Source organism: Chrysochloris asiatica, unplaced genomic scaffold (assembly GCF_000296735.1).
Source record: "Chrysochloris asiatica unplaced genomic scaffold, ChrAsi1.0 scaffold00015, whole genome shotgun sequence".
NCBI classification, from domain to species: domain Eukaryota; kingdom Metazoa; phylum Chordata; class Mammalia; order Afrosoricida; family Chrysochloridae; genus Chrysochloris; species Chrysochloris asiatica.
The window spans coordinates 33633718-33660993 of record NW_006408533.1 but is presented as its reverse complement, the minus strand read 5'-3'; the positions used below and the strand labels follow the sequence as shown (position 1 = coordinate 33660993).

General features: G+C 48.1%; 1 protein-coding gene across 1 annotated transcript in view; it reads left to right on the top strand.

Annotated features, from left to right (window-relative positions):
* The first annotated feature begins 8127 nt into the window (after positions 1-8127).
* Positions 8128-27276, top strand: part of ZBTB7C (zinc finger and BTB domain containing 7C) — a 104954-nt gene continuing 85805 nt past the window's right edge. The window contains exon 1 of the mRNA XM_006835116.1: positions 8128-8465. The gene's annotated coding sequence lies outside the window, so the exon portion shown is untranslated. The remainder of the gene's footprint in view (positions 8466-27276) is intronic.

The following is a 27276-nucleotide window of genomic DNA, read 5'->3' as shown; positions in this document are numbered from 1 at the left end:
AAACCCATCAGCTGCTTTCAAAAACCTTATATAGGGTCCCTATGAGTCATAAGTGACTTGATGGCATATACCACCACCAACAAAGTGTAGTAGTACATCAACAGAAAACTGCCGTAGATTCAAGCTGAATTCTGAAGAGGATGTGGAAAGAGGGGATATCATTACTGATGTCAGATAGATCTTGGCTAAAAGTTGAGACTACCAGAACGATGTTTACTTGTGCTTTATTGTTTATGGAAAGACATTTGACTGTGTGGATTGTAACAATTTACGGATAACACTGTGAAGAATGGGTATTCCAGAACATTTCATTGTACTCATGAGGAACCTGTACATAGATCAAAAGCCAGTCATTCCAATAGTGCAAAGGGATGCTGATTAGTTTAAAATCAGTAAAAATGTTCATCAGGGTTATATCTTTTCATCATGCTTATTCAATCTGTAAATTGAGCAAGTAATCTGAGAACTTGGATTACATGAAGAAGAGCATGGCATCAGGATTGGAGGAAGACTCATTAACAACCTGCAATAAGCAGATGGCACACTTTGCTTGCTGACAGTGAAGAGGACTTAAGGCACTTACTGATGAAGATCAAAGAACTGCAGCCTTCAGTATGGATTGTACCTTAACACAAATAAAACTAAAAATCCTCACAACTGGGCCAATGATACTGAAAAATCATGATCAACAGAGTAAAGATTGAAGTTGTCAAGGATTTCATTTGACTTGGATCCATAATCAACACACATGGCAGCAGTGGTGAAAAAATCAGACGACGTGCTGCATTGGACAGATGTGCTGGAAAAACAAGTTTTTAAAGTGTTAAAAATCAAAGATGTTACTTTGACACAAAGTGCACCTGACACAGCCATGGTGTTTTTCAATTACAGAATCAATTCTGGTGTTGGAGAAGAATGTTGAAAGTACCATTGTTGTTATCAGGTGCCATTGAGTCACAACCAACTCATAGCAACCCCATGCACAGCAGAATGAAACAATGTCCGATCCTGGGCCAACCTCACTACTGCCGCCACACTCGATGCTATCAATGATGCCACCTGGCCAATCCATCTCGTTAGGGATCTTCCTTTTTTACTCTGACCCTCCACCTTATCCAGCATGACATCCTTTTCCAGCCACTGTTCCCTCCTGACAATATGTCCAAAGTATGAGAGACGAAGCTTAGCCATCCTGGCCTCCAAGGAGCACTCTGACTGCACTTCTTCCAAAACAGATTTATTGGTTCTTTTGGTAGTCCATGGCACTTTTAGTTTCTCCTCCAACACCACAATTCAAAGGCATCAATTCTTCTACGATCTTCCTTATTCACCATCCAGCTTTCGCATCCATATGAGGCTATTGAAAATACCATGGCTTGGGTCAGGTGTACCTTAGTTCTCAGGTGATATCTTTGCTCTTCAACAGAAAGTACCATGGACTGCCAGAAAAGCAAACAAATCTGTCTTGGGAGAAGTACAGCCAGAATGCTCCTTAGAATTCAGGATGGCCAGACATTGTCTTGCGTACTTGGGAGAAGCCATCAGGAGAGATCAGCCCTTAGAGAAGGACATCATGTTTAGTAGAGAGTTAGCAAAAAGGAAGAAGACCCTCAACAAGATGAACTGCCACAGTGGGTTCAAATACAAGAAAGATTGTGAGGACAGCACAGGACTGGGAAGTGTTTCCTTCTATTATATATATGAGGAGGCTTCAAAATGTTTGTGGATAACTGGAATTAAAAGATAATGACATTTTTCTAGTTGTTTTTTGAAAGCTCCCTTGTAAGATCACTGTGAGTCAGAGCCAATTACATAGCACCTAACAACAGTATGGAAGGTCCTGGGTAATGCATAGTTTGTGCCTGACTGCTAACCTAATGGAGCCCTGGTATGGCATTATGGGTTAATGCACTGGACTGACTGCAAGGTTGGTTTGAACCGCAATGTCAGCGGTTCAAACCTACCAGCCACTCCATAGAAATCTTATACAGTGTCACTGTGACTTAACAACAATAATAACACTAACCTAAAGATGAGCGGTTCGAACCCACCCAGCATGCACACAGAAAAAGGCCTGCTGATCTGCTTCTGTAAAGATAAGAACATTTCTACTGTGTAACACCTGGGGTCTCAGTTCACGAGACAAAATCTTCTCCACGGCAACAGGTTAGGGTTTTTTGTTTTGTTTTGTTTCAATTAGACAAGTAACTTTTTTAAGAGATGGGGAGAGCAGGCCCTCCTGATTCCTGGTGTCCCCCCCCCCGCCCCCGCTTCCCACCTGGGGCCATCAGGACATTTTGGTTGAAGGGACAGGCACCACATGGACCATCACCTCCAAATGCAAGCCTGAGCTCCTCACTTTTTAATCTGGGTCTCCATTTCTTCATCTGCTAAATGGGAATATTAATTCCTTATTAGTCTAGTCTCTGGTAGCGTACTGGTTACGAATCGGGCTGCGAACCTCAAGGTCAGCAGTTCGGAACTACCAGCTGTTCTGCAGGAGAAAGATGAGGCTTTCTGCTCCTGTAAAGATTTACAGCCTCGGAAACCCTGTACAGGGTCCCTATGAGTCGGCACCGAATCCACGGCACATAATCAACATTAGTCTAGTCTATTGGTAGTATAGTGGTTATGAGTTGGGCTGCTAAACTCAAGGTCAGCAGTTTGAAACTACCAGCCATTACTCAGGAGAAAGATGAGGCTTTCTGTTCCCATAAAGATTTACAGCCTCAAGAACTGCAGGGTCGCTGTGAGTCAGAACCGACTCCACAGCACACCACCACCACCACCATAGGGTATTATGAAGACTATGTAAGAAAATGGGTTTAGAATGTCACTGAAGAAATACTGTGCTCATAGAAGTTGTCATCCTCATTCAGATGATCAGGACCTTCAAGATGTGGTACCCTGGAGGAAACATGGTTGTTGGGGTGGAAAGCATCAAGTACCAACTCCTGACTTGGTCTTGTGCTGGTTCTCTCTGAGGTAGTAACTGCTTTTCTTAGGGGTGACTCAGTTTCCACACTGTGTGACAGTTTGTGAGGAAGCGGTAGCACCAGGCCATCGAGACTTGCCAACCTTTCTGTCAGAGCTGAGTGAATGCTTCAGTCTTCAAAGATGATTTGTCCAAACAGTTAAACACAGCACCTTCTGAAAGCCGTAGAAGGCACATTATGGACAGAATTCCCTTTTTATTTGATTATCTTTTAAGTTCTTAGAAAACAAAGACAAGGCTGATAAGAGCCATCACTCACATCATCCCCAAGTAGAGAGGAGGAACTGGGAGGCCGTGGAACATCCCCAAGGACAGACAGCCAAGACAAGAACCCAGTCCCTTCTGTTTCCCACATCTAGGGCTCTCTCTACAAGTGTCTGTTCTCCCAATATTTACAAGTGCCTACCATGGAGTCCTGATAGAGTAGTGGTTACGAATCGGGCTGCGAACCGTAAGGTCAGCAGTTCGAAACTACCAGCTGCTCTGCGGGAGAAAGATGAGGCTTTCTGCTCCAGTAAAGATTTACAGCCTCGGAAACTCTCTTCAGGGTCGCTATGGATCGGAACCAACTCGACGGCACTTAACAACAACAACCATAGAGTCTGTAGTCCTGGTGTGGTGCGCTGGACTATAAGGTCAGTTTGAACTGCAAGGTCGGTAGTTCAAACTCACCAGCCACTCCTCAGAAACTCTTATTCAGAACTGACTCAATGGCACTTAACAACAACAACCATTTACCAAGGAGCCCAGGAGCCCAGGTAGCATAGTGGGTTATGAGCTGGGCTGCTAACTGCAAGGTCAGCAATCTGAAACTACCAGTCCCCTCTCGGGGGAAAAAGATGAGGCTTTCTGTTCCCATAAAGATTTACAGCTTCTGAAACCCTATACGGGGTTGCTATGAGTAGGAACCAACTCAGTGGCACCCACCCACCACCCCCCAGAGCCCCTGTGCTCAGGCAGCCTCCATTCTAGTGGGAGACAGTCAAGAGATCAAATACGAGAACAACAATGTAAACAATCTGTTCAATAAAAGAACGTAAGTTGCAAAGAATACCTTGATCAGATATGTGAAATAATAATGCTGGCAGAGTCCTAATGTACCTGTGGCAGTCAAGAAAGCCTCTGTGATAAGGTGACGTCTCTGTGATGCCTAAGTTAAATGATGCCCCTGCGCCCAGGAAAAGAATGTGGTGTGTCTGTGTGTGACTGCAGTGTAGCCCTGCCGTATGACAGGGCCCTGTTTGTAGATTGCTTGGACAGCTGTGTAGCACTGGGTGGAAGGAATGGAGCAAGAGGACCTGAAGTCAGAATGAGAGATGACAGCACCATGACCTAGGGTGGTGGTGGAGGAGGTGACAAGGAGAGGGTGGATCCAGATCTATTTGGGAGATAGACTTATTGATGGATGGATTGGCTGGGGGCGAGGGTTGGGAGTTGGGAAGGGTGACTCCGAGTTTCCAGTTTGGGTAATTCTTGTTCCATTGTGCTACGTGAGCTCTTAGAGACCTGCTCCCATATTCTACCAAAGTCCACTGCCCATGCCAGACCCCACCGGCTAATCATCCCCTTTTAGGTTCAGTTAAGAGTCATTGCCTTATCTGTTAAGCAGGTGGAGAAAGTGAGGCACAGGCATATTGCCCCTAAGGAACCAATTGTATGAACTAGACAAAGAACCAGAACTTGAACTCCAGGGGCAGCCTTGGGATTAAGAGTCAGAGACTGAGGGGTAATGTCCAGTCTTGCAGGTTAGCAAGATGTGTGAGTTTACACAAGTTGTAAGACCTCTGAACCCGTTTCCTTATCAGTAAGATGGGGAAAATGATAGGCCCTACCTCATAGTGTTGTCGGGAGGATTAAAGGAATCTGGCAGGTCCTTACTGTTGTATGCCGTCAAATCAGTTCAGATTCACAGCAATCCTGTATAGGGTTAACAAGCTGGCTGGTAGGTTTGAACTGCCAGTCTTATAGTTAACAGTCTGGTGCTTATCCTACAGTACCACATAAGGGCCCAGACTCTCAGTGGTTGTTGTTGTTGTTGTTATTGTTAAGTGCTATTGAGCTGGTTCCAACTCATAGCAACCCTGTATAGGTTTTCCAAGGAATGGCTGGTGAGTTTGAACTGCTCACCTTGTGGTTCAAACTGACCTTGCAGTCCAGTGCTTTATCCTACAGTGCCAGGTGGTGGCGGTTATGTGCCGTGGAGTAGGTTCCGACCCATAGCGACCCTGTACAGGGTTTCTGAGGCTGTAAATCTTTACAGGAGCAGAAAGCCTCATCTTTCTCCTGCGGAACAGCTGGTAGTTTCGAACTGCTGACCTTAAGGTTCGCAGCCCAATTCATAACCGCTACGCTACCAGAGCTCCTGTGCCAGGTAGATATAAGTTATTATTGTAGATCCCATTTGGATCTACCTCCGCATCCACATGCATGTGGACATTCTGTGTATGTGTGGACAGGGCTGCTTATGTGCCTAGGTCACAGCTGATGTCTAGGTGCTACTACGCTTTCGAGTTCAGTATCGGCTTTGCTCATTGAGTTCTGTCTAGTCTTCAGAGCCATGCAGGCACCAGGTGGAAAAGGCACCTGTGAAGCCAGCCTGTTTCCATGAACTGACCCCGGCAATGGTGGGGGTGTTGGGAAGCAGCAGGGTGAGTAAGAGGGAGGGAGCCAAAGCAGGCCTAGGAAGAACCACAGCCCAAAAGGAAATACACAATAGCAGACCTGGAGCCTGGCCTGCGCAGAGCCCCATTTTTGTCTTTGAGAGACTTCCCCATCCCCTCTCCCCACTCAACCCCATGACTCAGAGGCCACTTTATATTTCTGTTTTCTGGAGGCAACTGGCAGTGGGGACTAAGAAGAGAGAGGCAGAGGTGAAGGGGATGTGGGGGAAGGGACTTCCCACTTTCTGTCCCAGGCTGTTTCCGAAGGGCGTGTCCCAATAGGGCACACACACAGTGATTAAGTGGGGGGAGGGTGACATTCACTGCCTACTGCAGGACCCAGCCGTGGGCTGGACAGTGGCCAGCTTCCCCCCGGGGCCCTGGCTGTAATCTCATTGGCTCTGGCACCAGCCTGTAACCTACCCAGACACCTCCTCAAGTTCAGGGGCTGGAGTCCTTCAGGAGGGGCCACCTGGGGCCAGGCTGGACTGGGCACCACACCTCTTTAGCTCCTCTTCTCCTACCCCTTCAGCCCATGTCCATCTGGGCTTGGAGGAGGTGCTCCAAAGTACTTCTCCCCTTCTTCCTTCCCCTCCAAGGCGGGCCTTGCCCTGCATGCTGTCTTTCCACTGGAAGCTGCATCCTGAAACCAACTCCACCCCATAGATCCCACAGGAAGATCCACTGACCCAGGCAGGCTGCCCCCTCCCCAGTAACTGAACCCCAACTCTGCTTTCATCTACTGTGCCCCCACCTGATCTACCCTTTGCTCACAGCAGGACAAACTTGCCAGCCTACTTGGCTGGCCTCCATCTGAGCCCTCTCCAGACAAGTCCCATCTTACTAACTGCTCTTGGTAAAGCTCCTTGTTTGCTCTGCTGATAGCCTCCTGTTCGTTAATGGACCCAGTGCCGTGTTGTAGACACTTTGCCCCACACTCTCCAGTCCACCTCTATGCCTTATCTCCCCCACAAAACGGGACCTCCAAGGGCAGCACCGCACCTCACTCCACCCCACCCCAGTTCCACCCTGGGCCCTTATGAGCGAGCGCACAGCGAATACTCCATCCAGGTCACAGGTTGGCACCCTCACCTGCCCCAGTTTGGGAGTGGAGTGTGGAGCTATGCTTGACTGGATGTTTAATTAGTGACTTTGTGGACAAAGGGATTTGATTTTTCATTCTTTGGCCTGGGTGTTCCTTACCGTGGGTGCATGGTTCTTGATAAAATCCCTGGAGTCATCAGACTTTGGAAACAATCCATCTACCTGGTTATACACCTCCGCTCCTTCCTCTCAGCCCTGGATCCCTTGTTTAGCACCCCTCACTGCCCCACCCTGCCCATCACCTTCTCCCCCTCGTTACATCCTCAGCTTTCCCATCACAGCATCGAGGGGCTCATGCCAGTTGCTGTTGGAAACTCCTGCCTCTCCTCCAGTGGGTATTCACCATTTCAGAGACCCTTCCTCCTTCTGCAGCCCTTTGACAATCCTTCTGGGACGGGCTTTCAGCAGGGTGTGCCTGCATTTGGAAGAAGCTATTTTAGTCTGGACCACAGTCCAGTCCTTGGCCCTCTGTGAGCTGATGGGGATTTGCCTGTGGCAGTAGGGTGCTTTAAGACTGAGGAGAAGCAAATGGCCTCCAGGAGAGGGACAGACTGTGGATGTCTGGGCACCTCACTGGTCCCATTTGCTCTGTCTGACCCTCAGTGGCACATGGGGCAGCTAGTCAGCAGGGAAGCTTCACACACCCACGCTTCCCCCACAGTGTTCAAACCTGCTAGCCCAGGTACCAAGGAGTTAATGGCATTTTCTCCAGGTGACTGGGGACAGTTCCAAAAGAAAACACGCTGACAGTGACCTCCAGACTGGAGGGTGGCTGTAAGGAACAGTTTGGGAAGGGCTGCTCTCACCCCACCCTTCTGGGAATGGTGGTTGGCCCACCCCAAATGTGAATAGTTGGAATCTCTGGTTGGCATTTCTGAGTCAGGCTTAACGCCATAACCAAGTAAAGGAGCGTCTGTGTGTGCCTGTTGAGGTGGGGGGATGTCCGTGGGTGCCCCTGGGCATGCCAAACCCCAGCCTCAAACCTCAGTACCTACCTGGGCCAGGCTGGCTGGGCACCCCTGTGGAGGAAGCCACAGACAAGTATGTGCTTACCTCCTGTACGTCCCTGGTTTTATTGACACCTAAATTATTGATGTTCCGTATTTGATTTGGTTACGTCACACTCACGACCCTTAAAGGAGAAAACATGTAATTCTAGTAATTTTATTGGGTTCGGGTTTCAGGCAAATGAAAGTAAAATTGCCTGTAAAAAAAAATAAAAGACATGCAGAATTGGATAAAACAATACTAGTAAAAAAAAAAACCTCCCCTAAATTGAGAAAAGCATGTAAATAAAGCATTTTATGAAATATTAGAAGAAAGGGGGTGGAAAACGGAGAGACCCAGGAGAAGAGAAAGAAGGAAAAATCCTCCACCACCGTTGCTTTCAGTTCTGCTTTTCAAAAGAGCTGAATTTGCGTGTTATAAAGTGAAAAAGCGCGGCTGGTGAGATTGGTCCTTGTCCCGCGCTTCACAGTACAGGTGGACGCCAGGGGCTGCCTGCCAAATACTTCTGGTTGGCGGGAGGGGAGGGAGTGCACGCGAAACCACTCCTGGAATGGCTTAACTCGCCCAGCGCGAATCGATGCCCGCCCGCCAGCCAGCCCGCTCCTTCGAGCAGCGCGGCCGCGTGGACTCCAGTCCCGGGACCCTGGAGGAGCGCAGGACACGGCTCGGCAAGAGCGTGGCGTCCCCGGCGCAGCCAGGTGGGTATGCGGTGGGCTCGGCGGAGAACGGGGCTCTGGTCCGCTTCGACGACCGCCAGGGGGCTGGAAGGCAACCCTTCCGGGAGCGCCTGCGAAGCGCGCCAGACAGCTGTGTCCCCTCACCCAGAGCCGAGAGGGAGTTTAGGCTCCGCTCAGAGGGGACCTTCGGGCTCCGGGTGGCACCTCGTCGGACCGCGGGGTGGGTCTGGACTGCGCTCCCCGCGACACTCGGGATGCGTCTGCAGCTCCAAACCCACCTTGCTCCCAGCGCCCGCCGTGCGTGCTGGGGTCCCTGAGAGGAGGCAGGGGCGCGTGCCCGCAACCTCCAGAGGAAAGGACAAAGAGTACCTTAAACTTCGAAGGAAGCCCCTCTGGTCGCTTTCCGAGGTCGTTGGCCCGAGCGGTCAGGCTTTTTTTTTTTTGGCGGGGGGGGGAGCGGGGAAGGAGGTAGCGAAATAAGTGTAAAAGGGGACTCGGAAAGGTAGTCGTGGCTTACCTTGTTAGTTTAAATTGCCTCTCCCCAGCCAGGCTTGGACCTCCTGAGGGTCGGATGCAAAACTTTGGCGGGGAGTGATGGGGGGCATTCAAAAAGCCTTGGCTACTTGGTGCCGAGGATGAGGGCCGGAACCAGGGGTGGGAGGGGAGCAGAAATGGTTCGGGAACTGGAGGAGTCCAATCGGGGTCCCCAGGTTTCGAAGGTGGTCAGAGCTGCGCTCACAATTTGGGGTGAGTGGAGCAGTGAAAACTAAACTCTCTCCTAGGCGGTTTGGTCAAATTGGGGTTTGGGAGCCTCTGGAGGCAGTTCTGAGGGGAGTAAGGGGCTGGGACAGGGACCCGCACAAGCTGGCGTCACCACCCAGAACGCAGGTTCCCTGCATGGGGGCAGAGCGGCCGTCGGGTTGACCCGCGAAGGATCCTGGAAGGAGCCCCCTCCACCATCCCCCGCTTGAAGGATCTAGTGCCCATGTAGTTTTCTTTGTGCCGGTGGTGAGGGCTCCGGGGGCTTCTGTGGACTCTGCTTGGGCGGCAGTGTTGGGGTAAGCAGGGGACACTGCTCTCTGCTGTAGCCCCTAGTAGGTGCTCTGCGTGTTCCCACGGTCGGTCATTGACATACCTCTTCCAACCCCTCTGAATGCAGATTGTTGAAAACGTTAAGGAAGTGGTAGAAATAATCAGGTCGTTTTCTCTGATTCACATAGACGATTTGGGGAGAGAGGAAGAGTGGGGCTGGAGGCCCTGCCAGGTTCAAGTTTCATCTTCACCCCCCATACCTTAACCAGTTAAAACCTCCTGGGGCTTAGGGGCTCAAGGACCTTCTCTGACTGAGTCCTCAGGACTGGAAAGTTGCCCAGTGCCACCCTCTTCCCTAAACGCCCTAGCTGGACTGATGGGAAGGAGAAATTCCCCTTTCCAAAAAGCACCTTGGTCTACCTGTACTTTTCTGGCTGTGGTGTGTCCTCAACTCTCCCAAACCACTTCACTTGAGTCTAAGGCTATGGCCAGGGCCCCCATCATCCCCCCTGTACAGGTGAGGGGGCAAGGTGAGCTCCCCAGGATCACAGCAGCAGCAGAACTCTGAGCTTATGACACAGAACCACAGATGGGTGTCCTCCACAGGCTCTGTGGCCACCAATTTGACTTCCAGATCATCATGAAACTGGTAGATTTGGATCAAACCCACCAGCCACTTGGAGGGTAAAAGATGAGGCTGTCTGTTACCATAAAGATTCACAGCCTCAGAAACCCTATGGAGTTGCTCTGTTCTGCCCTATGGGGTTGCTGAGTCAGAATCTACTCCACAGCAGTAACTTTAACGTTTATTTGATTGATTGGTTTGGTTTGGGCACCTTCGAAGCCCTGCAGGGAGGTACAGAAAGGACTCAGGTCTGGCTTCAACACCAAGGGACATCCAGCAGAGTTGTCTCAATGAGACATGCCCAGCAGTGAAGGAAATTAAGACTGCTGGAATAGCAGCTTTGAGACTTTTGGGGCCCAGAGAGGCCAAGGAAAGCGTGGCCAAAAATGAGATGGCATTGAGGTAGGGCCTTGAAGGAAGAAGGACAAAAAAGCAAAGGCCTGAAGACCACAGGGCCTGAGGCTTGTCTTGCTCTGTGCCAGTGCTGGGAGATAAGCAAGAGAGGGGAAGAGCGAGTGGACAAGGGACAGAATACCTGCTCTGTGCCAGACACTGTGCTTGGCATACATTCTCCCCTCAAACCCATGTAAGCTATTGGCATATAAACCATTGGCCCAGTTATGTGGATGAGGAAACATACTCAATGAAGTTAAGTAGACCAGGGTCTCAAACTACACATTTTCTAGAAGTTTACACTTTATTTAAAGAGATAGAATCATCCTGATATGATTACATCTGAGTACAATACAAAATAGTATGTGTCACACAAAATATGAACTTATCTGTATCTTAATTTCTCACCATTCATTCATTCATTCAATCAACAGCTATTGTATGGTCTATTGTACACTTCCAGGCTCTGTCACCAAGTTCAAGGCAGACATCAACAAGTGAAATTAGACCTGATCTGTGGCCTCTGTCAACAGCAACCGCAATAGTAACAGTACATTTTATAGTTGAGTATTTGAGCTACAGAAGCATTGCTAATAAGGAGGAGAAAGAGGAAGGTTGGCATTTAGCTGGGAGGAGAGGAGGTTAGGAAGCATTCTGCAGTGAAGGTGGATTCATGTGCTGTCCCCCTGCTATGGCTGCACAGACTCAGTCCTGGCCAGAGGGGATGCTGCGGCATACACTCAGCATAACCAACTTTCATTAAGTGTCTGTGAGGTCCTTTGAGTCTAGGATTGCGGTTCAGAGGTGAGCTTTGAGTTTGGGTACATCACAGCTGGAGATGACAAGAGGAGCCCCATGCAGCATCCAAAATAACCAGCCCCTCCTGGACTGAGAATTGTCCCAGGGCAGCACACTCACGGTGCACCCACCATGTTTCTCAGCATTTCTTGCATCTGCAGTGCTCAAGTTGTAGCTCTAAACCCCTAATTTGACTGATAAGAAACGTGGTCCCTGTCTCAGGACTGGAACCCAGGTTTTTGACCTGTAGGGACACATCTCCATTTCCAGTTCCATCTCCTGATACTCCTGTCTATCCTGGCTTTAGATGGTCTGACATATCTTTCTAGTAAAATAGTGTCAGGTAGACCTTTGAGACAGAGCAGCCATAAATATCCCAGGATGTTTGGCCTATTAACTCTCCGTCCATCTTGAATGGTGTAAATAGGTGTAAGGTTTTCTTGTTGTTAAGTACCGTGGAGTCGGTTCCGACCCATAGCAACCATGCACAGGGTTTCCAAGGCTGTAAATCTTTACAGGAGCAGAATGCCTCATCTTTCTCCCATGGAACTGCTGGTAGTTTCGAACTGCCAACCTTGAGGCTAGTAGCCCGATTCGTAACCACTACGCTACCAGAGCTCCTTAATAGGTATAAGGTTGTTGTTGTTGTTAAGTACCGTAGAGTCTATTCCGACTCATAGTGACCCTGCACAGGGTTTCCGAGGCTTAAATCTTTACGGGAGCAGAAAGCCTCATCTTTCTCCTGCAGAATCGCTGGTAGGTATAAGGTAGCCACTCTAAAAGTAACTATCACTTCTGTAAGAGTGACGGACTGATAAATCTTGCCTGGAAGCTAGTGTCCATCTGAGTGATACTCTTGGACCTGCCTTCTCCAGAGCTGACATCAATTCTTGCAAGGGAAACAGTTTTTCTTCCTCTCTCTTTTTTGAATCTTCTAGGTTTGAGGCCACAAGATCATGTTGCGTTCCATTTTGATCCAGTAGTGCCAGAATAAAGCATTTTTTCTCCTAATATTGAGATGATCTGCTTGACAAGAGTGGCGAGTGCCCAGCTGGCCTGCCCCGTGTTTATAGCAGTGACACAGGTGTATAATTGTGTGGGGGCTGTTTGTTTGCTCAGCCCTTGCTTGGCCGTACAGCCCTACAGGTTGGGCCAGGGAGAGAGCTGTTCGGTTTATTTTCCTTGGGCTGGGAACTGTGGAGATGAATAGAGGGAGGGGAAACTGGGGTTGAGAGATTTCTGCCAAGAGCAATTTGGAGTCTCCTTCATATTAGTCAGAGATTGTGTTTTTCCTTCCTGGAGCCACCGGCCTCATAGTAACTTCCACGAAGGAAGGATTTTTTTTCCCATCCTTTGTGTGTTGTGTGTGCCTTGTTAGTTGTGTTGATTTTTCACTTGCTGGGCTTCTCACAATTTAGCAAAAGGAAAAAAAGACTATATATAGCTCAAGGGGCTGGGGCGATGAGCTGACTCTTGATACCATACATTTGATATGTCATTGCTTGATGCATGTGAATACTGTTAAAACTGCAATGGGTGGGAGTGGGGGGTGGGGATGAGCAGTTTCTTTAAAGGGAAAGTTTATCTTCAGTGGATGATTTTCATAATCACTGCATAACTTAATTTTTACTCTGTACATTTGTTATTGTTGTTATTGTTGTTAAGGGCTGTCGAGTTGGTTCCCACTCATAGTGACCCTGCATAGGATTTCCAAGGAGTGACTGGTGAGTTTGAACTGCCAACTTTGTGGTTCAAACTGATCTTGCAGTGTAGTGCTTATTCCCACAATGCCATGCCAGGACTCCTCTGTACATTTAAGGCCTGTGTTTAGAAAAAGAGGAAACTTTGCTTTCTTGTGCCCAGCTCCCTTTGTCCTTTTCAAGCCCCCAATGATTCTGGGCCTTGCTTGGGAAGGGAAGTAGCCACGGTGGGCCTCCTTCGGTCTCATTGTCATCCTCCACCTTTCTCCATGAGGAGGCCAGCTAGTGAGGGATAAACTTCTCCATCAGGGTATGAGCTGCTCCCCAGTGGCAGCTTGGCTGGTGTCCTCAAGGAGCCCAGAACAGGAAAGCTGATTCTATCAAAGCCTGCCTTCTTCTCCAAGGGCAGGAACCCTGGGGAGTGATGTTCATCCGTCCTTGATTCTTCCCGTTGGACAGACTGAAGCAATAGTGAGACTCCTAACTTTAAAAATTGCCTAATAGTATGGGGTTAGAATCAACCAGGCACAATGGGTTCTTATATATGATACACAATCTATGTTTGCTTTTTTAATTAGATACAAGCCAGATACAAATGTCCACATGACTCACCCAAATGATGTCATATCATTGGATTTGGCCTTCAGGAAAATTCAGACTTGTATATACACACGTGTGTGCATATACATTGCTGGCTATGCGATATGGCTGGCAAGTTTGTCATTTCTGGAGATAACAGGCTGGCCCTTTGGTATTTGTATAACTGCTGGTGGAGGCCACCAGAGAGGTAACAGTGACCCCCGCTCCTGTTAACTGTGCTTTCCCTAAGCCCTGGGGAAGTCCACCAGAGTCTACTCTATAAAGCAGAACCCACCTAACAGGAACTTTGCTAAGAGTTTGTGTGTTTTTAGTAGCAGTTTTATTAGGATCTTTATTAAGAGGTAATTTATACAGTATGCAATAACACTTTGAATTGTACAATTCAGTAGTTTTTAGGATAGCCACAGAGTTATGCATCCCTCACCTAAATCAATTTTCGAACATTTCCATCATCCCAAAAAGAAACCTCACTCCTCTGAATTATCCCACACCCCCACCAAAATCTCCCTGATCCCGTCTAACCCTAGGCAATTACTAATCTACATTCTGTTTCTACAGATTTGCCTGTTCTGGATCATTCATAGAAATGGAGCCAGACAATATATGATCTTTTAGGACTGTTTTCTCTTACTTAGCCAGCCTAATGTTTTCAGGATTCACCCATGCCGTAGCATGTGCCTAGACTCCTTTCCTTTGTTGTTGCCAAGCTTGCATGGATGTGCCATACTTCCTCTTACCATTGGTCCATTGGTGGACATTCATACTTTTTGGCTGTTATGAGTGATGCTGCTATGCTGTTATGAACATCAGTGTACACTCTTTGTCGTTGTACTTGCTGTTGTAAATGCCAGGGGAGGGAAGTCCAGACTGAAGGGGCTGGAGGTGCGTAAAGCAGGAAGGTGGTCACAGCTAGAGTTACAATGGGAAGGTGCTGGTATTGAATGACCCGTTCTGACCCCCTTCTCCCTTGCCTTTCTTTACTTTTTTAAAATTATGGTTTGGGTGAGGGTGAAAGTTGACAGAACAAATTGGTTTTCCATTCAACCATTCATACACATTTTGTTCTGTGGCATTGATTACAATGCTCATGGTGTAACAGCACTCTTCCCATTTCCTCTCTGTTTACCATTTCCCTTCTTTCTTCTTGCCTATCCCTTCTGCCTTCTGAGCTTTGTTGTTGCTGTTAAGTGCCATCGAGTTGGTTCCGACCCATAGCAACCCTGTATAAGAAGAGCAGTTGGTGAGCTTGAACTACAGATCTTGCGGTTCAAACTTTTATCCCTGGGCAAATGCTGCCGTTTTGACTTCCTGTGGCTGATTATTCTCAGGAGTTCACCAGTCCTTGGCATTACTGTTCACCTTATAGGATGAGCTCTGTGCCAGGCTTGAAGGGTTCCTGAAAGCTTTGGTCTCAGAAGCCCACCAGTCTTTATCAGACTAGTAAATCTGGTATTTTTAATGATTTTGAGTTTTGTTCCACATTTTCTCCCTCTCTCTCCAGGACTTCCTACTCTGATCCCTCTCAGAGCAGTCAGCCATGGTAGCCGGCGTCATCTCTAATTCTTCTGCTCTCAAGGTCCTCGAGGCTGGGATTCATGTGGTCCATTGGTTCTTTGGATTCATTGTTTTCTTACATCTTTTATTTTCTTCATTCTTCTTTTCTCCAGATGTGGAGAGACCAGTAGATGCACCTTAAATTGCTGCTCACAAGTTTTTAAGTCGCTACTCATCAAAATAGGATACATCATCTGAGTGGACTATGTTATACCAATCGACTTTGGTGTCCTTCAAGACTACAGTCTTGAGCCTCCAGGCCCAGTGACCCATCCCCTCAAGGTGTTTGGTTATAGAACTATAGCTGAGTTTTCATAACTTTGACCCCTGTATGTTCTATTACATTCATTAATATATTTGCAGTCCATATAAATATATATGTACAAATAGCCTCTGTCACACCACTATCTATTCATGGGTGTCATCCCATTTTCCTTCCCACCCCTGTTCAGCTTGAATGTCTATGTGCCCACTCATAGATTGTTGATATTTCTATTATTGCTATGTAATAGTATCTACCTTTATTGCCTTTAGCTCAAGTTAGTAGGTGATTTATCCTACTTACAGCCGTGGGTAAACCTTTTCTTGACTTTTGACAGTAGTGGTCTCATCTAATAGTTGTCTTTTTGTGAGTCCCTAATTTCACTCCTCCTCCTGCCCTCTGGAGTCCTGGTGTGGTGCTATGTGTTAATGTGCTGGACTGCAAAGTCAGTTTGAACCGCAAGATGGGTGGTTCAAGCTCAACAACTGCTCCTTGGAAACCTTATATGGGGTCGCTATGGCTCGGAATGACTCGATGGCACTCTACAACGACTGCCCTCTGGGTTGATCCATGTTTTGAAGTGTTTTGTAGATTCGTTATTCTTTAATGTTGCATAGTACTCCATGTACCTGTATACCATAATTTGTTTATCCACTCTTCCATTGATGGGCATCATTTTGCTATTGTGAATAGTGCCGCTGTGTACAGGGCTGCGCATATGTACCAGTTTTTATTGGACATGTGTCTTCATTTATCTTGGCTGTAAACCTAGAAGTGAGATTGCTGAGTCATATAGTAACTGTATGTTTAACTATTTAAGAAGCTGCTGGATGATTTTCCACAGCAGCTGCACAACTTGACATTGCCACTAAAATTCCAATTTTGCCACATCCTCACCAACACTTGTTAACATCTGATTTTTTTTTTTTTTTTTTTTTGTGGCCAGTCTATTTTCTAAGGGTTTTTATACCCAAGGAAGCAGTTTCCAGGAGGCATTCTGGAAGCGCGCAACTTACTGACACTTGTCTTGCCGTTTGACTTCTTGAGCTTCCCACAGAGCCTGGGGTTTCATGTGTGCCCTAGAGCCCTACACCAGACTTTCCTGATAGTGCCTGTAGTGTCGTTGGGGTCCTGCAGGGTGGCTCAGGGGATGGTGATTCCATTCTGGTTTCCTGAGGAATGTCCAAATCCTCCAGAGCCAGCAGTGGGGCCCGTCTCCTCAGCCCCACTCTAGCCAGCTGCAGCTGCCGACCCAAAGCCAGGTCCTGGGAAGGGAAGAAATTGACCTAAGGGGAAATGAATGTGAGTTACTGGACAGCTGTTCAGTGTTTTGGGCTTGGAGTGGAGATCTCATTAGTCCTGCCTCTTTTTCTTCTGTGAAATATCTCCTGGAGGATCACAAAGAAAGCTGTTGGGGAGTCCTGGCATCTGAACCAGGTGGTCACTGGGCAGTGTGAGGTGCCTCATCACTTTCTTGTAGGGGACTTGACCTATTGGCCCAGTGGTGTGAGGAAACTTGCCTGGCTTGAAAACATAGACACACACAATTACCCTTTCACCAGAAGGTGCTAAAATCTTGGTCTGTGGAATCATGTCCAACATAGCCAGATCTCAGTACCCGAAATTCATTTCAGGGGTCTCTTGGGAGCCATTGTAATCTAATTTGGCCTGTGTAACTCCAAGCACAACCTGGCTTTGGTTCTTTTACTAATTCACTCTTCACCTTCAGACTCATCCCTCATCTAGCCGTTCCCAAAGCTCACTACCTATGACACCAGGCTTTACCCAACAATTACTGTTGTAGAACCTCAAGGGAAGGACCAGACATCTGCAGGTGAGCATGATGAAGCCAGAGAACACAGGCTAGCTTCTCTGGGCCTCAGTTTCTTTACTTGATCCAAGGCGTTGGATGAGGAGGTAGTTCCTCAGGGCTGATTCAAGAAGAGCATCTCGCCCTGTGCTTGCTTCTGCACACAATTTTGTTCAAAAGGGGGCTTCCACTGCTGAGAAAAAATTCAGAGTTAGAGGTCTTGAGCTAGAGGTCTCTGCAGTTCCGCTTTGAGATGTCTGCAGAGAAGAACTCAGAGAGAATCACACAAATGCAGTGATATGATATGCAGTCACCACGCTCTTGGAGGGCAAGGGACCAGGTCACCTGCCAGGGACCCTGCCCACTCTTGCTGGCCGTGCGCACACAGTGATGGGATAGAACCCTTTGCTTTTACTTCCCTGCGCGTGTCTCTCCTTGAAGGAAGCATCCAGAACTTTATTCCCTTTTTTGTAGTACCATTTCTAAAAGTGGCACCAAATGTCATTCATTCATTCCTTCTTCCTTTCCTCTGTTTCCCAAATACCTCCTATATAACTAAATGAGTAAAACTTCATTTCTGTCCTCAAAAATGTACCGGCATACTTTCATTAGAAAAACATCCTGAAGCTAATCTCAGAGTGTGGTTTCAGGCAAAGAGGAGACCTGGTGGTACAGTGGATAAGCGCTCAGCTGCTAACCGGAAGGTTGGCAGTTTTTTTAATCCACTGGCCACACCCCAAGAGAAAGATGTGGCAGCCAGTTTCCATAAGATGACAACCTTGGAAACACTATTAGGCAATTCTACTCTGTCCCAATGGGTCTCCGTGAGTCAGATCCAGTCCTGGCAGTAGGTGGGTTTGGGTGCTACAACAGTTCATGTTGCTCAGCTGCTCATCAAGAGACTGGAGGTTCAGGTTCATCCAGAGGCACCTCAGAAGAAAGGCCTGCTGATCTAAAGAGTCAGCCATTGAAAACCCTTTAGAACACAGTTCTACTCTGATATGGATCAGTTCACCCTGAGGTAGAATTGACTCAGCTAGTTTTGATATAGAGAAGGGAGGGCTCTGGAGAGGCAGGTGTCTCTAGCTCCAACCTTGTCTGCAAACTCAGCTCCCCGCCCTGCCGCTGGGCTCTGCCCTCAGCAGGCTCCTGTCACCCTGGTCTCAGACAAAGACTTGGTCCTTCTCCTCAGCTCCCACCTTCCAGGGAGCAGGCGGGCAGAGGAGAGGGCGGGAGGGCGGGCTTCTTTTTGGAGATCTGAGCTCTGGCTCCAGGCCTTGGCTCCCACCCCATAGCCCTGACTGGACAATTCACAGGACAGCTGTGCTTGGAGGACTGAAATAATCGTTGTTTATGAAAGCCATGGGAGGGAGGGGTTAACAGGAGGAGGAGGGCAGGAGGGGTCGCGTTTCTGCTTTCCAACAAGAGGGAGGCCAGGTGAGGAAACCTGAAGCGGGGTGCCATGAAGCCAGCCCTTGTCCCTTCCTGCCCAGTGCATACTCCCTACATGAGAGGCGGGCGGGGGGGTAGGATTGGGGGATTGTCAGAGGCTTTTTGTTTGTTTTTTTTTAATGAAGGAAGAACCTTGAAGGTTCATTTGAGTAGGGATTAATGTCTCTGTGGCCTTAACCTGCAGAGAAGGAGAAATTCTAGAAGGGTAGAAGTTTCAATAAAAGGAAACGGGCTGGATCTGCATCCAACTGATCAGGAGGCCTCCTCAGTTGGCAGCTTTGAAAGGAACATATTTGGGGTCGTTGACTGGGTGTTGCCATATTTTCCTTTGGACTTGCTGTAGGGACAAGGTTGTGTGTGCTCTGTGTGTGTGTGTGTGTGTGTGTGTGTGTGTGTGTGTCATCTCAGTGAATGTGCTACCTGTGGATATTGGTTACCAACCAGGTGACAGAGATACTGGGACGTTACGAAGCCACCCTGAGTATGCCTTGGATCCCTACTTGTTTTTCTATCACTCCCTTTTGGCAGTTTTTATTCTGGGCAGTGAAACAGGCATTTAGAATAAATGCTTTTTCTGGGAACCTCCTTGCTGTTCTTTAAATATCCCCATTCTTCCGCCCACAGGGGCCTGCCCATCCAGAGACCCCGACCCCAGCTCGAAGCACCCCTTCGCATCTCATCCTTCATCCCCTCGATTCTGCTGATAAGACCCATCTGGTAGCAAAGAGCTGATTCTGTACACTCCTTCACATTAAGTTGTAGAAGGCACAAGTGACCAAATTGTGTCCTCCTCGCCATTCACTAGGTCTGTATTTATAGGAGGAGGCTCATGGACACACATTTTGAATGTGTGTCAAGCATGGGAATGAAGCAAAGTAAACTCTGACAACAGGGCAAATTGTGTACGAGGAAGATCTGCTTTCTAGAGCCTCAGTCCTACACTATGTGAGGCCTGTGGGCAGGGTCAGCCCAGGGGGCATGGCTGAGTTGCAAGGAAGGTGAAAGACCAGCAGGAGCTTTTTTTGAGCGGCTGGTCACCTTAGGGGTGGCAACCATTGGGGTGCACTGGAGAAAGAAGGGGCTCATCTGAAAGGACGAGCTGAATAAACCAGAGCGATGGCTGAGGTTGGAGGAGGTGAGAATGATTTCCCACCCTGAGGGACACTGGGTTTCTTCAGGGCTTCAGTTAGGTATGACCCCGGGAAGGCTGGGGAACAAATGGAGGGAATACAAAGGTGGGGCTGAAGAGGAACTCGAGGGGAATTTGAGCTTGTGAAGGAAGGACCCCTCCACTGGGTGTTCTTTGGCCAACCCTCATGGATATGTAGTAGTGGGCTTCTCAGATCCACAGCTTTTTTCTCCCTCCTTTCCCCTCACACTGCCCCCTCCTGAGGGCTGCCTTCCTGCCCCACCCACCATGGTGCACCCTCTGCGTGAACCTAGCCTCCAGCTCCTAGAACCCTTTCCAAGAACACGGTGTTGAACTCATGGAGGATTCAAGACAGAGGAGAGGAGCTGAGTGTCAGCCAACCCAGAGCCCACGCTGAGATGAAAGACTGGGGGAGCCGCACTTGGGGGCACCCTGGAAGGAGAAAAGCAGGCCATAGGACCTTCCCAGCAGCCAATGAGGCCATCTCAGTAAAAGTACAACCACATACCTTTGTCCTCACAGAAGGTGTCTTGTGAGCAAGGGTCAGTCCTGAGCCAACTGACCCCAGCATGGACACAGATGTAGACCATGGCTGCCCTCCATTTAGCCAATTAAGACCAGAACTTGGAAAGGAAGTGCAATCCGGTAGAATTCGGTACTAACCCCTCATCGGTACCGTAGGGTCAGACGGCCATGGAGCTCCAGCCCCAAGGAGAAGGGATTGGTGTATGGACAGGGCTCTAGAGCCGCATGGGGAAGCTCTGAGCTGGGACTGAAGGTGAGATAGCATAATCCAGCCTCTAAGCACATAGGCTGTGGAGCCAGATACCCATTAAGTTCCAACTCTGTCCTTTACAGGCTCTGTGACCTTGGACTAGTTACTTAACCTCTCTGTGCTACAATTTCTCCATCCATCAAATGGAAATGAAACCTCCTGGGGTGATGTAACAATGGGATAAGAGAACATCGGTACCTAGCCTGTAGTGCATGTTCTTTACAAAGTGGCCTTCACCATCTAGACAGGACGCTTAATTGATCATGAACATCTTTCTTCACTGCTTTTGCCCTTGAACTTTGAAGGTTCTCTCCCCATCTTCTTCCCTCCCCTAAGGCAGGCAGAAGTCACCTTCTCTGTTTTCCTGGACCAGTGAGGTTTTAGACTTTCCTCACAAGTGCTCAGCCCAGGAAAAGTGCCCCTAGCAAGTCAAGTCACTCTAAACACAATATGGTAGGGCGCTATGACCTTGTTTCTGTTTCTATCACACACATCACTCCTCAGAAGAATCCAAAGAAGTGCAAATGTCATGTGCAACCAACAATGTAAACCACTGTCACATGTCACAATGGGACCTTCCAAGCAGGGGTTCTTCAGAAAACTCGAGGCTGGACAGCCGTTTCCACAGGGCCAGGATCTTCCCTGGGGGCTTGAACTGCCTGAAATTTTGGAAATAAGATGAGCAGCTCACTGTGCAAAGCAGTGGTGGCTTAAACCCACAATCAGTTGAGAGCTATTGGTGCTCACAATATCCGGGGCCGGGCTTTGAGCCTTCCTTGAATATGGACAGTGGGCCGTGACACTGCAGGGTGGTCTTCACATCACAGGTGTCAGGGGGTACATAAAAGAGACAGTTATTCTGGTGTGTTGATAAGAAACTATTAGATCTCTCCATGACAGTATTCTAGCCTCTTAGACTCCTGGTGTGCGGCTGTAGGACCAGCACTGGGCTGCAAACCATAAGGCTGGCAGTTCAAACCCCCCAGCTGCTCCTCAGAAACCCTATACAGTGTCACTATGAGTCAGAACTGATTCAACAGCACTTATAAGTCGAATTAAGTTGTTCTACTCAGAGGAGTCCTAGTGTGGCGCTGTGGGCTAATGCGTCAGACTACAAAGTCATATGAACTGGTGGTTCAAGCTCACCAGCTGCTCCTTGGAAACCCTATACAGGGTCGCTATGGGTCAGAATCGACTCGATGGTACTTAACAACAACAACAACAACTCATCATAGTGAAGGAGTATCCTATAATGGGCTTTCTAAAACAATCATTGTGTTGCTGTGTGCTGTTGAGTAGGTTATAACTCACAGAGATCCTGTAAAGGGTTTCCAAAGAACAACTGGAGGTTTGAACCTCCAACCTTCTTGGTGGTGGTGGTGGTTATATGCCGTGGAGTCAGTTCTGACTCATAGCGACCATACCCTGTACAGGGTTTCCGAGGCTGTAAATCTTTATGGGAGCAGAAAGCTTCATCTCTCTCCCATGGAACCGCTGGTAGTTTCAAACTGCTGACCTTAAGGTTAGCAGCCCAACTCGTAACCACTACACTACCAGAGCTCCTTGCTAACCTTAATCAAGTAGTAATAGAAGAGGAAATCAGCATGAGAAGTCCTAAAGGACATAGAAAACAACAACATACAAACTTTTAAAATACTGTCTTTTGAAGAAGTTGTCATTGTTGTTGTTAGTTGCCACCAAGTCAGTCCTGACTCAGGACAATGCCGTACAACACGACAAAATGCTGCTTGATTCTTTTCCATCTTCACAATGGTTGGTTATGGCCACTGAGTATTTTGAGTGTCTTCCAACCCAGGGGCTCATCTTCCAGCACTGTGTCTGCCAATAGTCCGTTGTGACCCAGCGGGCTTCATTGGCAAATTTCAAATCCCCAGGCCTTTCTTCCTAGTTTGCCTAAAAACTGCTGAAACCTGCCTACTTCCAGTGACCCTGCTGGTATTTAAAAATATGACAAACTAACAGGCAGTAATTTAAAGAGAGAAAATATTACAAAAAATGACAAATCACCAAAGAAGAGTCCTGGTCAACTTTGCAAAGCTTCCTGGAAGTGAGACATCCCAGTATACGTTCTCCTCGACTCCCCTCTCGTCTCCTCCCCACCCCAGGTCTGCAGGACCCTTCCAGACTCACTGGCTGAGTGAAGCACACTTGCTAGGGAAAGTGTCGCACATTGCCACGTCTTCTTAGAATCCACAGCTGACTACTCACTCAGCCACACACACCCAGAAAGACAGCTCTGAGAGGTCTCCCTCTGCTGCCCATGGAGTCCACTGGGGCTGACCTAATGAGTGACAAGACAGACAATGTCAAGACTTCTTGTCCCCAAATCCTTCCCCTGTGGACAGTGGAGCCAGAGTTTGGATCTGAAGACACCAGGAGCCACACTATTGCCAGTGTTTGCCATTGGCAGCCAACACACTCCTCCTCCCACCTGCTGTGCTCTGGGTGATGGGTTAGAAGAACATAACCAGAGACAGATTATCCAATAAGCAAGGTAAGCACAGGCTTACTTGTGCTTACTTACTAATCTGTAGTGAACAATTTCACATAGGTTTACCACAAATTAGTACCTAAGCACAGGTAAGCCTGTGCTTACCTTACTGGGTATTATATCCCTGTCAGGGATTGTACCTTTGAAAGGAGACTTTCTGTGGAAGGTGTTGAGACTTTGGGAAAGAGACATGCCAGCCATACTTAGAAGGAGAAACTTTAATGTGAAAAATAAGAAATGGTTCACCACGGATTTAGTAAGCACAAGTAAGCTCATGTTTACCTTGCATATTGGGCAGTCTGACACTCAGTGAAACACACATTGCTTACCAGAGAGAGAGCTGTACATGCTCCCTGTTTCCGGGGACTCACTCTATCTAGGGAACACTTTGACGCCCAATTCAGGTATTTCTCCAGCACCTGTTGTATCATACATTGCAGGTCAACCTAATCCCTCTGAGCCCCACCTTCCCAGCCTCCTGCTCATCATCGTCTCCACCTTCTAGCATCAGCGGTAAGCACGGGGCATGTGGGCTTCATGGCACTGCTCCCTTAGACAGCAGGATCTTGCATATGGGTGGGACAGAGTATATAGACCCTGCCCTCACCCCCCCCCCCCACACACACACCCTGCTGCTCCAGCAGCTATGTGCTATTGAAATAGAGATTTTTTAAAAATCACTACATCAGTATAACCTGAGAAGAGAAAAAATAGAAGTGAGAAATTAGTAACCAATGTGCCCCAAAATAGGAGAACGGCAGTACCAATTGTCGACCCTCCACTTGATTGAACACTGTGCACCGTGTCCAGACAAAACCCTGTTATGGCACAGAAACATAAAAGTGGGTTTGTTAACTGTTGTTGTTGTTAAGTGCCCATTCTGACTCATAGCAACCCTGTATAGGGTTTCCAAGGAGCGACTGGTGAGCTTGAACCGCTGACCTTGTGATTCAGACGACTTTGCAGTCTGACACATTAACCCACAGCGTCACACTCTTATGTGAAGACAAAACAGACTTGGAATTGTGCTGCTCCCTTCACTGTGGGCCCGTCCACACACTCTACGAGGCTTGCTGTGGATCTGCATGGATCCCGGGCTCCGAAGCTCTTTAATCTGCACCCATGGTGGGATCCCAGCTCAGCTCTCCTGACTGCAAGGCTCTAGCACTGTCGCCCCCGCACATGCAGAAATCCCCCACCATTGCTGGAAGCCTTCAGTACTTAAACAAGTCATTCTCAGCCTCCACATCTGTATGTCCACTGCTGTCTTCCCCAGGCACATCCTGAGCTCTTAGGACCAAAGCCATCATGTGCCTAACATACCCTTCTCCCTCTTTCTCCACTCCCCTTTGTCTTCTGGGCCTGACTGTCCCACTGTGTTCAGCCTTTCTCCGGAGCCTCCCAGACCAGGTGGGACTCACACCTGCCTTTCTCTCGCCTGTCCCCAGACTGCACCTCAAGCTCTTTTGTATTCAGTCCGGAAGCTTCCATGTGAGTTAATGCCCATCAGTTTCACACACAGCCAAGTCAAGAATATAGTTTGTGCTAGGGAGACCCTTTGTTGCACGCTGTATAAACGGGGTATATCAGAGTGTATGCCCCACGGGCACTCAGAAAGGGAAATAAATGTGTTAAGTGTGAGGGTGGGGAGCTCCAGGATGTGCATTTAAGAAACTTTGCTCTTTAATATTGTGATACAATAAACATATTTTTAATAAGCATTAAATCAGCGGTCAAAGAGGTAAAGCTGGTGTAGTAAGTACCAGATAATACAGCAAGAGCAGCTGGTGGGTGCCGAATTGAGGGCAGCAGTACACCCCTCTGGTGACAGAGAAGGGGTGTGGGCTACCTGTGAAGACAGCGACACATGTTGTCTTCTACTTGCTCGTCTCATTATTTTGCCACCAAATAGGTGACCCACCTGCTCTTTTTGCCGGGCAGTTGGCCTGGATCATGGTCTTCAGTGATACCTCATTTTACTGGGTAGAAGATGGGAAGTGTAGGGTCAGGTATGGAAGAGCAGCCCCAGGAACAGGGAACAGTAGTGGATGGGACTGGTGCTAGGATGGACAGCATCCTCCCCAGCATCCTCTGCAAGTGAGCAGGCCCAGAACTCAAGTTGTGTGTACATGATGCCTTTTAGTTAGCTTCATCTCTGAAGGAGGAGGGTGGTACTCCAATATAGATGGGTTCGAGTCTCCTTTGCTTCAAATCCCTCGCTCTCCTCTTCAACACCAGTCCTGCAGGCTGTCCTGACAACCTTAGTTCCAATGCATGCTGGCTCCGACCACTTGTCCCCACCTCCACTGTTGCCTCCAGTGGCCAAGCTGCCCCCAGCTCTCCCTAAACTCCTGACTCCCATGAATTCTCTCCAGAATCCTCTTTAGAAACCTTAGTAGGATCTGCTAATACTCCTGCTTCAAACTCCTTGATGGTTCCTTGCTGTAATTTTAAATTCTAAACTCCTTGTCATGGCCTAAGGCTTGTTACTCAGAGTGTGGTCCCTGGACTGGCAGCTTGAACCTCAGCTGGGGGCTTGTTGGAAATGCCCAATCTCAGGCCCCACACCAGACTTAGTGAATCAAAGTCTCTCAGCTGTTTGCACATGAAAGTGTGGAAAGTGGTGGTCTAAGGGGCCCTCTGAGATCTACCCTGCCTGACCCTTTGGCCTTACTCAGGCCTAACATACTCCAGACTCAGAAAGCTATCTCTGAGCCCCCAACTAAAGCACCCCTGGCCACATCACTTGTCGTCTCCTGTCTGTTTGGATATGCTCTTATACATAAAGATCACCTAGGGATCTTGTTAAAATACAGATTCTGATTGAGTATATCTGGAGTAGAAATTCAAATTCTCAGCAAGGGGTAGAATCAGAATGAATAGTTCCAAGCCCTGCATATGATGGGCCTATGCTAGGTACCTTGGGTCCACCATTAGTTATGGTCTGGCTGGGAAGACCCACCTGTCACCTGTGCAAGTTCAGAAGGTGGGAGCTAAGTAGAGTGAAAATCTCCAAAGTGCACTAGGCTGGAAAATGAGAATAGTAGGGAAGTGCCTGATGGTTTCCCAGAAGGAATGTGTGGAATGTAGGTTTTTCCAGAATGTCAGCTGACAGTGGTTTATGCGCACACTGACCTGAGCAAGCAGGCTTGTGGTGATGTTCTGGCTCTGATCTCACCTGGTGGAGGCAATGCATCAATCTTTGCAGATAAAGATCAGTGCCCATGTTCTTCATCTCCTTCATCTGGATGGAAACAAGGCAGTGAGAAAATACCCTTTGGCTCAGAGCAGTGGTTCTCAAAGGGTGCTGCTCCCTGGGCCAGCAGCATCAACATCACCTGGGAAGGTATGAAGCACACAAAGGACTGGGTCCCAGCCAGGAGACTCTGGAGAGTCCCAGCAGTTAGTGGTTTAACAAGATCTCCAAGGGAACAAGCAAATCTGTCTTGGTAGGTGTACAGCAGGAATGTTCCTTAAAAGCAAGATGGTGGGAATTCATCTCATGTACTTTGGATGTGTTATCAGGAGTGGCCAGTCCGTATAGGACATCGTGCTTAGTAAAGTAGAGGACCATCGAAAAAGAGAAAGACCCTCAATAAGATGGATTGGCACAGTGGCTAAAACAATGGGTTCAAACACAGCAGTGGTTGTGAGGAGGGCACCGAACAGGACCTGCAAGCATTTCGTTCTGTTGTACATAGGGTGGCTATGAGCTGGAACCAACATAATGACACCTAACAACAACAACAACAACCAGGGATGTATGTATGGTCAAGACTTTGTATTGTTTCCAATCAGTTCAGTCTGATGAACTGCTGATGAAGCAAAACGGAACACACGAGTATTTTTAAAATTTGTTTGAAACAGAATCGGAGTCAGAAAATTCCTGGTGAAACTCCTGGAATGAGAGACTTGGAAGAGGCATCGTGAGTCCTTTCAGGAGCCTGATATGGATGACTGGATTATTACCCGGACTGTGGGGATAAACATAGTAGGCTTCCATCGTTGAGTGGGGCACCGCTGTTTCTAACACTGCCGATTAAGAATTTGGGAGATTTCTAGCAGGGCATCAACCCATCATGTTCCCAGTTTCAGTTACTGTTCCAGTTCACCTACATTTTACAAATTCGGATCCATTCTAGTTCCACATCATCAGACATAGCTGAACT